Genomic DNA, 14,237 nt, shown 5'->3' with positions numbered 1-14,237 from the left:
GCTATGAAAGATAAAATTACCCAGTATGTTCATAACTTCAAGGGCCCATAAAAAAATAAAATCACATAAAAAAGGTTTTCCATTTGGCTTTTAAAAACTTGCTCTATCGATCAGGTAGCTACCCTAAAAATTTCATTTTATTATTCTGAAGGCTTCAATCGAAAAATTGAAATCTAAATGTGGTAAGTGCAAAATTTTTATTAACATGATGATTATTAAAACCAATAAATAGGTGTTTAAAAATGAATTTTTTTTAAATAGCCCCGCTGTTGCTCAATGCAAGTGCGACATCACCGTAAAAAGTTGTCTTTTTAATGTCTGAATGCTCTTTTATCATTTTTAATGGTTTCTTCTGCTACTATGAATTTCCGGGTTATTTCGTCCAAATTGTGGCAGTCTCTCGTCTTTGTAGTATCCCCACGGAAAAAATTCAATAGGGTTTATGTCCGGAGACCGTGGAGGCCAGGCTAAAGGGCAAAAATACCCTGAAAGATGGATTGGTCGTTGCAGCCTGCGCATGCGCCGGTGACGCCTGCTTTAAAGCCTGGCCTCCACGGTCCCTCGAATAAACCCCATTGATTTTTTTTCAATGGGGATACTAAAAAGACCTCGGCTACTTGAGAGAATGCCCCAATTTGGACAAAATAACCCGGAAATTCATAGTAGCAGAAGAAACCATTAAAAATGATAAAAAAGCATTCAGACAATTAAAAGACAACTTTTTACGGTGATGTCGCACTTGCACTGAGCAACAGCGGGGCTATTTAAAAAAATTCTGGTAATTAAACACCTATTTATTGGTTTTAATGATCATCATGTTAATAAAAATTTTGCACTTACCACATTTAGATTTCAATTTTTCGATTGAAGCCTTCAGAATAATAAAATGAAATTTTTATGGTGGCTACCTGATCGATAGAGCAAGTTTTTAAAAGCCAAATGGAAAACCTTTTTTATGTGATTTTATTTTTTTATGGGCCCTTGAAGTTATGAACATACTGGGTAATTTTATCTTTCTTGGCATTTAATTCTTTTTTTTATTCCATTCGAAGATCTAACGATAGTAAATGTTACCATACTGAATTGGCCTATCTTTCAGCTTAGCACACAAAAAAAAACAAGCATCTAGCGCAATAATTCACGTCACCATAAATAAAAATCTCATCGTACTCGGCGATAGATGAAAAATTGAAAAAAATGTAATAACTCCGAAAATACGAAAAATCGCATAACACACATGGGGGTGATTCGGATAGCCCTCTTGGTCCTCTACCTCCCAGCTTCCGTTCATCACTACTTTTTGGGACACCCTGTATATTTGTTTGTATATATACAGTGTGGAAATTTTCGATGTGCCCTGAATGGAAAGTACTTGAAATACTAGGGATAGCAAATTTTTCTGAAAAGAAACATTCCTTTTTCAAATTTTATTTTATTATTCAAATCGATAGAAACAATATAAAAGATAATTTATTGTTAATTTCTCGTAAAAATTTTTTGGTCTATTTTATACATACATTTAAAGTTTAAAATGAAACTCTCGTTCTGGATACATTAATTTATTTTCTTCTGAAAATATTGGTAATAATAATTTAAAGTAAAACAAATAAAAAAGGCAAAATAATAATTGAATATAAGTATGTAATAAGTAAGTTAGTGTATTCTAAATTTTTGAAAATCTTTGAATGCAGTTCTATTTCTTTTTAAAAATAAAGGAAATTTGCTATCTCCAGTATTTCTAGTACTTTCACCCAGGGCCCATCGAAAATTTCCACACTGTATTTACAAACAAATATATTAATATGCAAATATTGTTCGTTTAATAGTATAGAATAAGAAGTTAATTTATATTTACAACAATAATCCTAGGATAACTAACAAAATCAAACTACTGATTTATTTATACCGTGACATGCTCGCCGTTTTACTCGCCGCTCGGTTCTAATACGCGAACGGCGACTGCAACGTGGTCGGGAGCAAAACTAGCACAGGTCCTCCCTCGATAACGTCCGGCTGGACTCTGGCTGCACTGACGTGGTGCGCGCGAGTCGCATTTTACGTATTATATTTTATATAGAAAAAAATAAGGGCTAAATTAAAAATCTATCCAAAAACTTCCCTGTAAAACCTGATTAGTAAATGAAATGTCAAATTTTCATAAACATAGCGTTCCCCTAATTCTCATAAAACTGATTATGCTTTTAAAATCGATGTTACTTCTGATTTTTTTTTGATCGAGTCAAATGTTTAATATTGTGTTTTTATCCAAAAAAGTCACTAGATCAAACGTTTATCTGTGCTATATATTTTTTTAGGATTTTAAATATGATGATTTCTATCCAAAAACCATGATTTAGAAACATACATTTCGGAGCAGGGCCCCTTAATTCCCGTATTTTCATTTAATCATTTATCGATCTATGCCGTTGGTGACGAGGCATTGTAATTATGTTTGCTATACACATCTTACACATGCTAATCATGCATGCCACATATTATGTACATACCTTTTGATTGTATATTAAAGTTTCTTATTAATTTTATATGTATTAATTGTACATCTAATATCTTACTAAAAACTCGTCTGAAAAATATATTCCTACAGAGATTTAAATTGATTTTAAATTCTATGTAAAGAGTAAAATATCTCTTTATATTATATAACACCCAGATTTGGCAAATCATTTTATGGTGGTTTACGTTTCGCTTTATTCAGACAGAAAGCCAAACCACGTACTGATATAATCAAAGAGATCCGCTTGCAAATACGTGATCGCATTTCACAATAGCTTAAACATTTTATTTATTGCAGCAATTGTTGTGTATAGCTAGATTATTTACCGGTAATGTATCAAAAATCGTTAAAAAAGACATAAGTTTAAAAAAATATATGTAAACATAAATACCTTGATAAAATTATTCCAACGCACACCTCAGTTATTCAATATAAAACATTTCTAAGAAACTTTTTATCATTTAATTAAGCCGTATGACTCGTATGAGTAATTTTATTTAAAATCTTCAATCTGCAATTATGCAATATTGTTGCCATTTAAGATAATTAGAAAACCATGCATTTTGGCAGATAATAATGAAGACTTATGTAAGTAATAAGTATACCATATTAAATTTAATTAAAATGAAAAAGATGTCGTGTATTTAAATTCTAAGCAAATGTGAGTAAATATGGAACCTTCGCTATTTACCTAAAACCACTTAGCTAAACGAATAAGCCCTTTTGAAAAGGCGAGAACTTCAATCCCATTAAAAAACGTTCATATAAAGCTAACCGAAATTTTTCTCTTGTCACCATATAAAAAATAAGGTTTTTGTACGACCCTCTACTTCATCCTACTCACTTATAAACAAAACAAACTAGTGTTGTGCATTTTGAACAAAAGTCGATAGATTTGCTTTTAGTCCTTATTTTGTTGTGAATTTAAAATGGAAACAATGATGATAATATTTAACTTAGATAACATTTAACGGCAGAACTCGCTTATCCAAATCTAATAAATTATATACTAAAATATTTCTCGAGAATCTCTATCTATAAAAAAACATTAAAATCCTTTGCGTAGTTTAAAATATTTACCAATATATTATAGAGACGGACAGACAACGACAACGACTTTGTTTTAATACTTTTTAGCGATACCTAGTAGTAGTAAATAGACTAATTCAGAAGAAGTCTTCGCCCAAAACAATTATTCGAGTATACATAAAATGATACCACTATCCACATACGACTATCTAACTATTGACGTCTAACAACGATAGTAATGTTCCCATCACTGCAGTCACAAGTGCAAGCCGAGTCGGTCGGATTGGGTTAGGTCAGGTGTCACACTTCACCGCACATGTGTACCGCACAGACCTCGAATGTAAACCATACACTTAAAATATTACATACATGTGTCGGAATGATCTATATGGAAGTTTGTATATTTTGTTAAGAATTTCTTGAAAATCGAAATAAACTATAAATTGTTGTAAATAACCTTAGCCAGTTCGTAGTAATCAGGTGAATAAATAAGCTCAGATTAATAGCACGAAATGATTGTCTTGCATGATATGGCATAACGTATATTATTTGTTAATTGCTCTGCGTTACTAATGAAGTCGAGTCAGAAGTTATATTTTCCCCAATCCTTTCTCTTCCTAAAAATGTCTGTATTCTACTTGTATATGACCGTATGAAGTCCAACGACAGCAAATCACCTTACCTAGAATAGACAAAACTTAAGTAGCTGTGCCTCGCGGTTTTAGCCGCATTACTCCACTCCTGTTTGTCTTAGTGTGATAATATATAGCCTTATAGCCTTTCTCGATAAATGGACTATCTAACACCGAAAGAATTTTTCAAATCGGATCAGTAGTTCCTGAGATTGGCGCGTTCAAACAAACAAGCAGTATTAGTATAGCTGATGTGAACAGTCATTAGTTAATAACAAGCCCATTATCGTAGCTAGGAACCATTTCGGCAACAAGAAATTTTATCACCGATCTTTAGATGAAGTATCTATTAATTACAAATCGATGTATTTAGAAATCTTATTTTTTTAAATTACAAACCTATTAAAATTGACAGTTGTCACTCCCACTAGACCCTTAAGTAAATTTATCTTTCCTTATCAATATAGGCTAAAAAGTGGGAAAACCCCAAGATCAGAAAATGTCATATAAAGTAAAAAAAATATTTGAAAGGAGAACAAAAAATAGCAACGAAAAAGCTAGCAGGTAGCGTGCATAAATCTCGCCGAAGCCATACACTACAGTAGTTAGGGTTCGCATTTTTTGTACAATCGTGCCATCTGCAAATCTACGCTCGCCACCGGAGGGATGCACGCTTCAATTGCTCTCTCATTAACTCAATTTTCTTCAAAGTTCGTCGCACTTTACACAAACAATCTTTTATCATCTCGTTATCGTCGCTTGCACTGCGTGTGTGTAAAGTGTAATCTGTCAACGGCGTGTCATGCACAAAATTATGGATTGCTTACAAATACGTTCGTACCCAGAGCATATGTCGACAGAATTATATCTAATGTCGAACCATGAAGAAAGTTAGTCATCTTTCCCCTTTGATATTTCCCTAATCAATTACGTGCCTATCAATTAGCGGCGAAACGTCATTTCAGAAGCCCTAGGCGTGAACATGCATATGAAAACCCGGGAGGTAAAAATGCACCAATTTAGGTGGACCTCCATAATTTTAACGTTCTAACTAAAATTAAGCACTGAAGTCGCATGAAATGGCTCATCGTAAAGTGGCTGGTACCACATGGTGTATCGCGGGGGTGAAGGGAGGAAGAGCCGTGGGAACGTCGCAGGAACACATATGGAGCGCAGCTTTATCTTACACCATATTACGGGACGTTTAATAATAATAACTTCAGTTAATCTACACCGGCCTCATAAGTCATAATGACCGGATCGCATAATTGAATTATGTTTTAGCGGTAAGTTATATTTACAGTACGGTACACATGGAGTGTCGTGTTAAATTACTGAAAATTAACGCAAGTTAGCTTTAAAGAAAAACAAAAGTGATTCTTATCGTATTATTCTGCTCTACATACCCAAATATTAAGGCTGAAATTAAATTTAGGAGTAAACATTATTCATCACTCTCGTAGATTCATATATTTATACAATTCGAGTAAAATTTATTACGTACTGGTCATTAATATTTGTCAAACAGTTGAAAATTCAGAGAAAAATGTCATAACAATGCCAAAATTTGTCATAATTTTCTTGTAAAATACATAGATGACTGTTGTGAGTTGTGACAGCAATAGTATTTACAAGGTGGTAGAAGCGTTTTGAGTGATCGCCTGGCCTTTGTCCAAAACGTTCGATTTTATTACTTCACTTTCACACGTCTGCTGAGGTACGACTTGACGTATGTGACAAAAATAGCAAATCGGTGTAATAACCGCCCTAAACGTTAAACTCAATGCCGTTGAAGTTTCGAAACAAAACTAGATTTTCATTTTATTTTAAACAAGTAGTTTTGAAGTGAAATTTCTTTCGCAGTGTTGAACACTTTACATGGTGGGGGAAAATCTTATAGATTCGAGTCTCCGGCATATTATGTCAATGTAATGTAATATTATAAATATTATAATTATAATTTTAGATGTAAAATTTTAAGTGTATCACTAATTAAACTCCTATATATTTTCTAATATTATATCGCGTACATTCAATTCCTTGAATGCTCATAAATCCCACGTCACTGGTACTAAAATAAAATCATAAAATTCTGCTTCGTAATCACACCGCGCGTGTAAACATATCTAGTTCAACGTCCTCAACCTACGCCAATGCAAACAATCTGCCAATAATGATCAATTAATTATCCATTACAACGCCAGCCTAATGTATTGGAAACAACTCGAACTGATTGCTGATTCCCTTGATGTGATCGAGTAATTATTATTTCCAATTAAACCCAGTTTTTATTTACCATACACTAGTCGTCCATATTGTATCGTAATAGAGTCCATATTGTTACGGTAATTTGAATATTATTATTGTAACCGGTAGGTATGGTTTTCCTTATGAACGTAAAAATATCCGTACTCTAATAATTGTGTAATTATATTCGTTAATCATTAATTCTTATGAATTTGATGAATGTTTTGCAATTTATATAAATATAACAACCGAACTAAATCAACACAATTATAATATGATGGCGTATTGTACAACCCAACAAAGCCTTGGCGACCGAAATATTTATAGGAAACAAAGCTAAGATGTTCATCAACGTCACTAAGAATTTAGGAAGTTGATCCAAACTGCCATTAAATCCGCAGAGGACTATTCAAATATGAGCAAACAGTTGTGAAATGATAATCTGCGATGCGGAAGGTTTTGACTGTTGGCGTGGTGCCCGTGCTGTGTGGCATTGGGCCAGCCAGGGTCAGGAGCGGCCGATGCACTCGACACATTGATCACACGCCAATTATACACAACTTAGTGTTGGTAACGGCGAAGAAACAATAGGCCTAATCATTGCGCCCGTCGGAGTCAATGGACGTCAATCCGTGATGCCATTTCTCATTCGATCAATGGGACACTTTTAATTGCTTCGCGGAAGTGAGCGATCTCGCAGAATAAGCGTGGAAATTAAAAATAATTAACATTGGATATTACTTATTAACGTACTTATAGAACTTAATCTGTGCTTGTAGTAAGATAATGAATAATACTATATTGATAAGATTGTTATGTTGCCATGTAAACTCAATTATTGCTCTATTCATTGTTCATATCACCAGAATACACACATATCTATTCTATTTATTTTTCTATGAGATTAAAATAATTTAACTACAATTATACTCCGTAGGATAAGATCACTCCAGGAACAAATTTAACAACTTCACACATTTATGTAAATTCACATCTCTAGCCTATATCAACAAAGCAAGTGCTTGTAATTTTAAAAACTTAATTATCTGAAGCTAAGGCTTCGGATAAGATAAGCGAGTACTTATCTAACCCCAAGGGACTGTTAAGAAATGCATACAAAAAACCACACAAAAACGTTTTGTGTTCACAACGCAGCAGGTATTCTCTACTTTTAAAAGGTTGCTTTTAAATAGCAAAACATAATTTAATCTTAGAATAAGTTTCCTAGTAGGTACATATCAACATAAATTTGAATGTCTGCAATTTTTCAAATTATAAATTATATTGGTACGGGAGCTATTAACGTTGAAAAAGAAGTCATTTTAGTATAGCTGGTTTTTTGATATATTGTTCCTCTAGCTATTTCGGTTAGAGTCCGCGCAGTCTGGCTGGCCGGAGTGGTTGCGTTCAGTAGTGCGCATCTTATCTGCACAGGAAATTATCCTTAATTTAAAGTCATTTTTTAACGCGTAATTTTTAAACTTTTGCCTTTAGATAGATCCATCAATCATAATTTTTTTATTGCAAGACGTTTTTTTCGTTGTTAAATAGGTGCCAGACGCAATTTTTAATTTCGTTTTTATAAAAAATTCAAATTATTTTAGAATGTCTGTAAATTTCATATTATGTTCTTCAAACATAATATAATCTAAAATTAATTAGCCAGACGCTAATTCGATTGTTAAGTATTAAATATGTACAAATAAAAACGTAGTGAAAGTAGGTAAGTATAACAATTTGATGATTGTGTATATGGAGAGATAGTTTAAAGTGCAAGAGAGATAGAAAGGGTCGGCCGCGAAAATTAAATAACAATAAAAAATAACTTCTTTTTTTCGAAAATATACCTAAGATGCATAGAAATTGAATTGTTCCTACTCTAGGATTCCCTGTGTTGTGGGAACAAGTACCTTCCATTGGTACATTTTATTCCTTAGGCTAAAAAATAAACTATTAGGGTACATCAACAATCTTCTATACAAAACAATTTTTTTATTACTTATCTATTAAGTTATGGGTTTAAATGAAAACAGCGATTACATAAACTTATGTATATTGTTTCCAATAGCACATTGCCTAATACCACACATTACACACCGCGTACAAGAAGAAAAAGAACCACAAACAAAATACAGTGTTGCCAATACAAGTTAAATTTTCTAATATTAACTAGCGACCCGCCCGGCCCTGGCTTCGCACGGGTGCAATAATCGCTAAATACACTACAGAAAAACTGTGAACGTTGAATATAAAAACATAGCGGCCCGCTCCGGCTTCGCACGGGTATAAAATACTAGCTTTCCGCCTGCGGCTTCGCCCGCGTTTTCAAAGAAAAACCCGCATAGTTCCCGTTCCCGTGGGATTTCCGGGATAAAACCTAGCCTATGTTACTCGTGGATAATGTAGCTTTCGAATGGTGAAAGAATTTTTAAAATCGGTCCAGTAGTTTATGAGCCTATTCATTACAATCAAACAAACAAAGCTTTCCTCTTTATAATATTAGTGTAGATATAGCCGGGCGGCCGGCTGGTACCGCCGCAAACGCTACGTCCCGCAATTTTTAAATCTGTAATATCTTCGAAAATATTCACTTAAATCCATGTGTAAAAGGCCATATAGATCTATATTAAATGAACAATGTATTCAAGGTCTTTAATTGGTTAAGGATTAATGCTGTATTGGTTAAAATCGCTTCGAAAATTAGCCATTATTTGTCGTAAAAAGTAAATGATAAAAAAAGTTATTGTGGGTTATCCATAAGAGATAGACATATACCATCACGGACTTTTCTGTAGACCTTTTCAATGTAGTTAGTACATTATTTTGATAAAACTCGTAGGGTGCCTCCGTTTGCACTGTAAGTGGAAAAATTGTAATTATTTACGTAATCACATTAGAAACCTCAAAAATAACAGTAGGTACTTCTCCACTATTTAATGGATGTTATTATACATATAAACCTCCCAATTGAATCACTCTATCTATTTAAAAAAAACCACATCAAAATCCGTTGCGTAGTTTCAAAGATTTAAAGAGACATAGGGACAGAGAAAGCGACTTTTTTTTATACTATGTAGTGATGATGATAACAATATTAATTCATTAATCTTATACATATAATTCTTAATATATATACATAAATCTCGTGTCATAATGTTTGTCCTCAATGGACTCCTAAACCACTTAACCGATTATAATAAAATTCGCACACCATGTGCAGTTCGATTCAACTTGAGAGATAGGATAGTTTAAACATGTAGGTACCACGGGCGAAGCCGGGGCGGACCGCTAGTATACCTACCTATATAAATTCATGCTAACTACTTTAGTTAAATTCAATACAAACTTAAACATGCGTGTGTGTGTGTGTTCACGTGTGTGTGTCGTGTGTGGTGTGGTGTGTGTGTGTTGTGTGTGTGTACGTGTGTACATCAATATTGAAACAAACTTTCTAGTTGTTTACAGATGATGGAATATTGGAAAACAATAACAATTCCTTAGACGATAACATAAATAATTCTGACAGTGTGAGGAAAGATGATGATGATGATGATGATTATGAAGATGGCTTTTTAAATTTAACAATGTAATTGTTTAACCTTCATTGATATAGTTTTTATTCCATTCTTTTCAATGTATGGTAACTTTAATTTATTTTTCACTTTTATGTTTTTTTTTTCATTTTAGCTTTTATTTATAAGAACAAGTGTAAATAATATTGTATTCTTGCAATTATTTCCTGTCGCATAGTTAAAATACACTAGCTGATGAGCTGCATGCTTCATTACTTTTTTTTATTTATACACATTATTTAATACTTAACAATCGAATTAGCGTCTGGCTAATTAATTTTAGATTATATTATGTTTGAAGAACATAATATGAAATTTACAGACATTCTAAAATAATTTGAATTTTTTATAAAAACGAAATAAAAAATTGCGTCTGGCACCTATTTAACAACGAAAAAAACGTCTTGCAATAAAAAAATTATGTCTGATGGATCTATCTAAAGGTAAAATATTAAAAATTACGCGTTAAAAAATGACTTCAAATTAGGGAAATTATCCTGTGCAGATGAGATGCGCACTAAAAAACGCAACCACTGCGACCAGCCAGACAGCCCGGACTCTAACCGAAATAGCAAGAGGAACAGTATATCAAAGAACCAACTATACTAAAATGCTCTCTTGTCAACGTTGGTAGCTCCTATACGATATTATTTTATTATATACATTTACAGACATACAATTAATGCCTTATTACTGTCGGGATTATGGACGCGGCCAAAAAATATATCAATAGTAAAAGTTGAACCCTCAGTCGCATAAACCTTGCCAGACGTGTAAGACAAACTATTTAATAAGTATTTCTTCCCGCTAGGAAAGTTCTAGAAACATATTGGAAGCAGACATTTTTTTCATATAAACAAGAGACGAAGTAACCTTTCGGGCAATGGTTTGCTAACATTAGTGTCCAAACAGATGTGCGAGATGTTTGTTTAGGCGAACTCGTTAAACTCAGGATATGCTGTGAACCCTCAAGGTTGCTGAGGTTGTTTAAAATTAGTGAAACATGAAATAATGGCTTTTTTTATTGGCAAATTAGCAAAAAATATATGTGTACTTAAGTCACGTGTTGAGTGTTGACCAAATTAAATCATTGCGGATCACGGATTGATTTGAAATGTAAGGCCTTCAGGAAACAAGCCTTTAAGTATATTATTATTTTTTATTCATCTGTCCTGTATAATATAATGAATGACTTGTTAATATTTTCACAATAACATTACTTTAACATACAGCAAATGTAGTTAATTTGAATTTAGTTTAAATTGTTTTATCTCCGAGTTCTAATGATTGTTTCTTTTTTTTTGATTTTGTTTAATAGGTACTTGACCGAATGATTACAGACACGGCCCTCCCTCGTGAAATTAGCTTTGGCCCTTTCGAATGAATTACGTAAACTATTTCCATTAGCAGTTTGCGTTGAAAATAGTTTAGCTAATTACTGACACTTTAACTAGATCTTAAAGCACGAGACTCTACTGTGACTCTCAATTACATACAATGTTGCAGTCGCTTCCGCATCAACAACAACATCTTATAAAAATGTTAGAACTGTGGTTATATGTGGACATGTATGTACATTGTACAATGTAGATTATAAAAAAAGATTTTATTTATTTAGTTCGTAATATGGAAGACAAATATAAAAAAAATATTATAAAAGACAAAACACTCAAATCTATTTGTTATTGGCAATGTTATTTTGCTTGTAAATAGAATATTTTTAATAAGAAACGTGCTTTCTACCCTAATAGACTTAAAGAAAAAATGAATTCGCCTTGTGATAAAAACGATTCATGTCTATTAACTACGCGGAGGCTGTAATATTATAAAATTTTATTTTTATGGACATTGGATTTTTTGTGAGCGTAATTGCTCTTTGAAATAGACAATAATCGTTTAAATTAATGTACATTGTATCGATCTTCATTAAGAGCTGTGCGTGTGGGCTGCAAATTAAATAAAAAATGGATGAGTTCATACAAATAGTGTTGTAAATTTGTTTTTTTATTTTAATGCGGAAATAGTTAAATTTGCCAAGTATTGTTTGTACTTTAAGGAGGATAAGATATGCAAAAGTTATCACTATAAATACGTTTAATGATTTACGAATGCTTATGATACATTTGTTATACCTGTTGCTTTTGTATCTTATGGCTTTTCTTGAACACGTCTCACCTTGAAATTTAGTTTTTTATATCCCACATGGAAATTAGTCGAACATAGGGCGCAGTTTGCGTTGTCATGTGCGTTTATTTTACGCGGTGGCCCGCAGTGCTGGCTATGTTCCAGACAACTAAAATAGCTTCTCTGACGATGTCATTGTACTAAAAGGAAGCCCTACTGCACGCTACGTATCATTCTCCCTTTGTATGATCAGATGAGGCCTTTTTCATCGACACTCGCGGAAATTTTAGCTTATGTGGTGTGAATTAGGGTAATTACAACTGTAGTAAAGTGTATTTTTCCATTTTTTAAGTTCGTATAAAAATATAAGACCTCTTTTATCTTTAAATGAAACCAAATTTTCAGCATTATTTTGCTATTAGTGGACACGGCTTCATAATATTTGTTATGTTGCTAAAGCTCTGGGTTTTCTAAGTTAAATTGATAAAATGATAAAGCTCTACCCATTTTACTCATGCCGTCGTGGTCAGGTAAACAACCACGTCAATCGGGACCACGAATTATGGTCCTAAGCCTGTTATCCACAATAGGACGGGCTCACGTTTACTCCGGAGCGTAAAAGCACGTACCAAAACATGAACGAGTATAAACTTTTAATCTGCATTTCATACAAGTTTCGGGTAATATGCAAATAATAAGAAAAGCTTGTGGTATCTCAGGACGCGGAACAAACATACCTTTATCTAACCCACAACACAAAAGTAGGAAAGATGGCTCTACAAGGCTACAAAAAGTGGGACGATTCGTCCGTCCAACCCTTTTATTTGTTTCGACGTCTTCTTTTTACTTTTATACTAAAAATATCGCATTCACGAACCCATTTCGAAAGGAAACGTGATTCCGTTCAAGGTCAAGTAAATTAGTATTCGTATAGTGTGTTCGTTTGACCGGACGCAAAAACTCGTTAATATGCTGCTTGTAGATTTTTTTTATCTAACAATGATTAGAATTGCCTACGGCCGCGGCGGAGCCCCGTCTCCTTTTAACGTTTCGCGAGTTATGCAATTTAATCAACTAAGAGGGTATGAACCAGTACACAATTGGGTTTGTTTTCCGTGAGAAAACACATTGTTCGACGGTTGTAAATTACTTGTAGAGGTATGGGCGTGTTAAAGATTAAAGTGCGCATACATTAAAATGTATACGCTCTTAGCATGACACGATATCTATTGGTTCCAACTTAAAATGGTAGGTAATCTTTTTTTTATTCGCAAGAGTTAAATATTTATTTAAAATACCGTAGGTAGGTACTGCAACGTCATTATTTTTATTAATTTTACAAAGCATATTATGTATTAATCTATAATAAAATATTAAAAAATAGTATTTTTCTGTGCTAGTGGAAATGTTTTTATTACGTTGGTATATTTCCTATTAGGTTTTATGAGAAGTCGTATTACTATAACTATCTATTATAAAATTGAATCAACGTCTTAAATCGTAATATTAGTAACTTATAGGACGTTTATGTTAATAACGCAATTTCAAACGTGTCATCTATAGGTACCATCCAAACCATCCAACTTTCCTATCTTTATTAAATTCTGAACATCGCAATAAAGTGGCTCGAAATGGCGACACCGCCTAACGAGTTCAGAGACAAGTTCAATAAACGCAAGTGAAAAAGTTTTATGTCTAGGTAAACTTTGAACCTTGTTATTGCCGTCCATTGATATTAAAGAAGGTATCTTGTTTACTTATTAAATATTTATATGAGATAGAACTATCCTACATTTAGTAACTTAATCATAAAGTATACGACACGTAAGTAGAAATACAAAGGAAAATAACAAGATAATCGCATGAGCATTGCAATAAAAAGCGAACAAATAACGTGTGATTCAACTGCTCATATTATTTTATACGTGCAAGGCCTCAGGGAAGATAAAGGGTATGCTCTCTTCAAATTAATCAGGCTTCGCAAAAAATGCCGAGCTATAGAATTGCGAGAAATGTGACTCACGCTAGCTTGGTGAGAAACCTTTACGAGACAAATGAATCAGTTTTCTCAATCACTATTTACTTAAATCAAGCTGAAACTTATTATCCTGGGTATCT

At 33.2% G+C, this 14,237-nt stretch overlaps 1 long non-coding RNA gene across 1 annotated transcript in view; it reads right to left on the bottom strand.

Annotated features, from left to right (window-relative positions):
- LOC149487073 (uncharacterized) overlaps positions 1–14,237 on the bottom strand; it is a 43,642-nt gene that overhangs the window by 26,479 nt on the left and 2,926 nt on the right. The gene's annotated exons all lie outside the window — the stretch shown is intronic.

This window comes from Colias philodice, chromosome 7, assembly GCF_061535455.1.
Source record: "Colias philodice isolate Cphi_HAF_F1 chromosome 7, ilColPhil1 Martin Lab GWU primary, whole genome shotgun sequence".
Classification (NCBI taxonomy): domain Eukaryota; kingdom Metazoa; phylum Arthropoda; class Insecta; order Lepidoptera; family Pieridae; genus Colias; species Colias philodice.
This window is presented reverse-complemented; position numbering and strand designations above follow the sequence as displayed.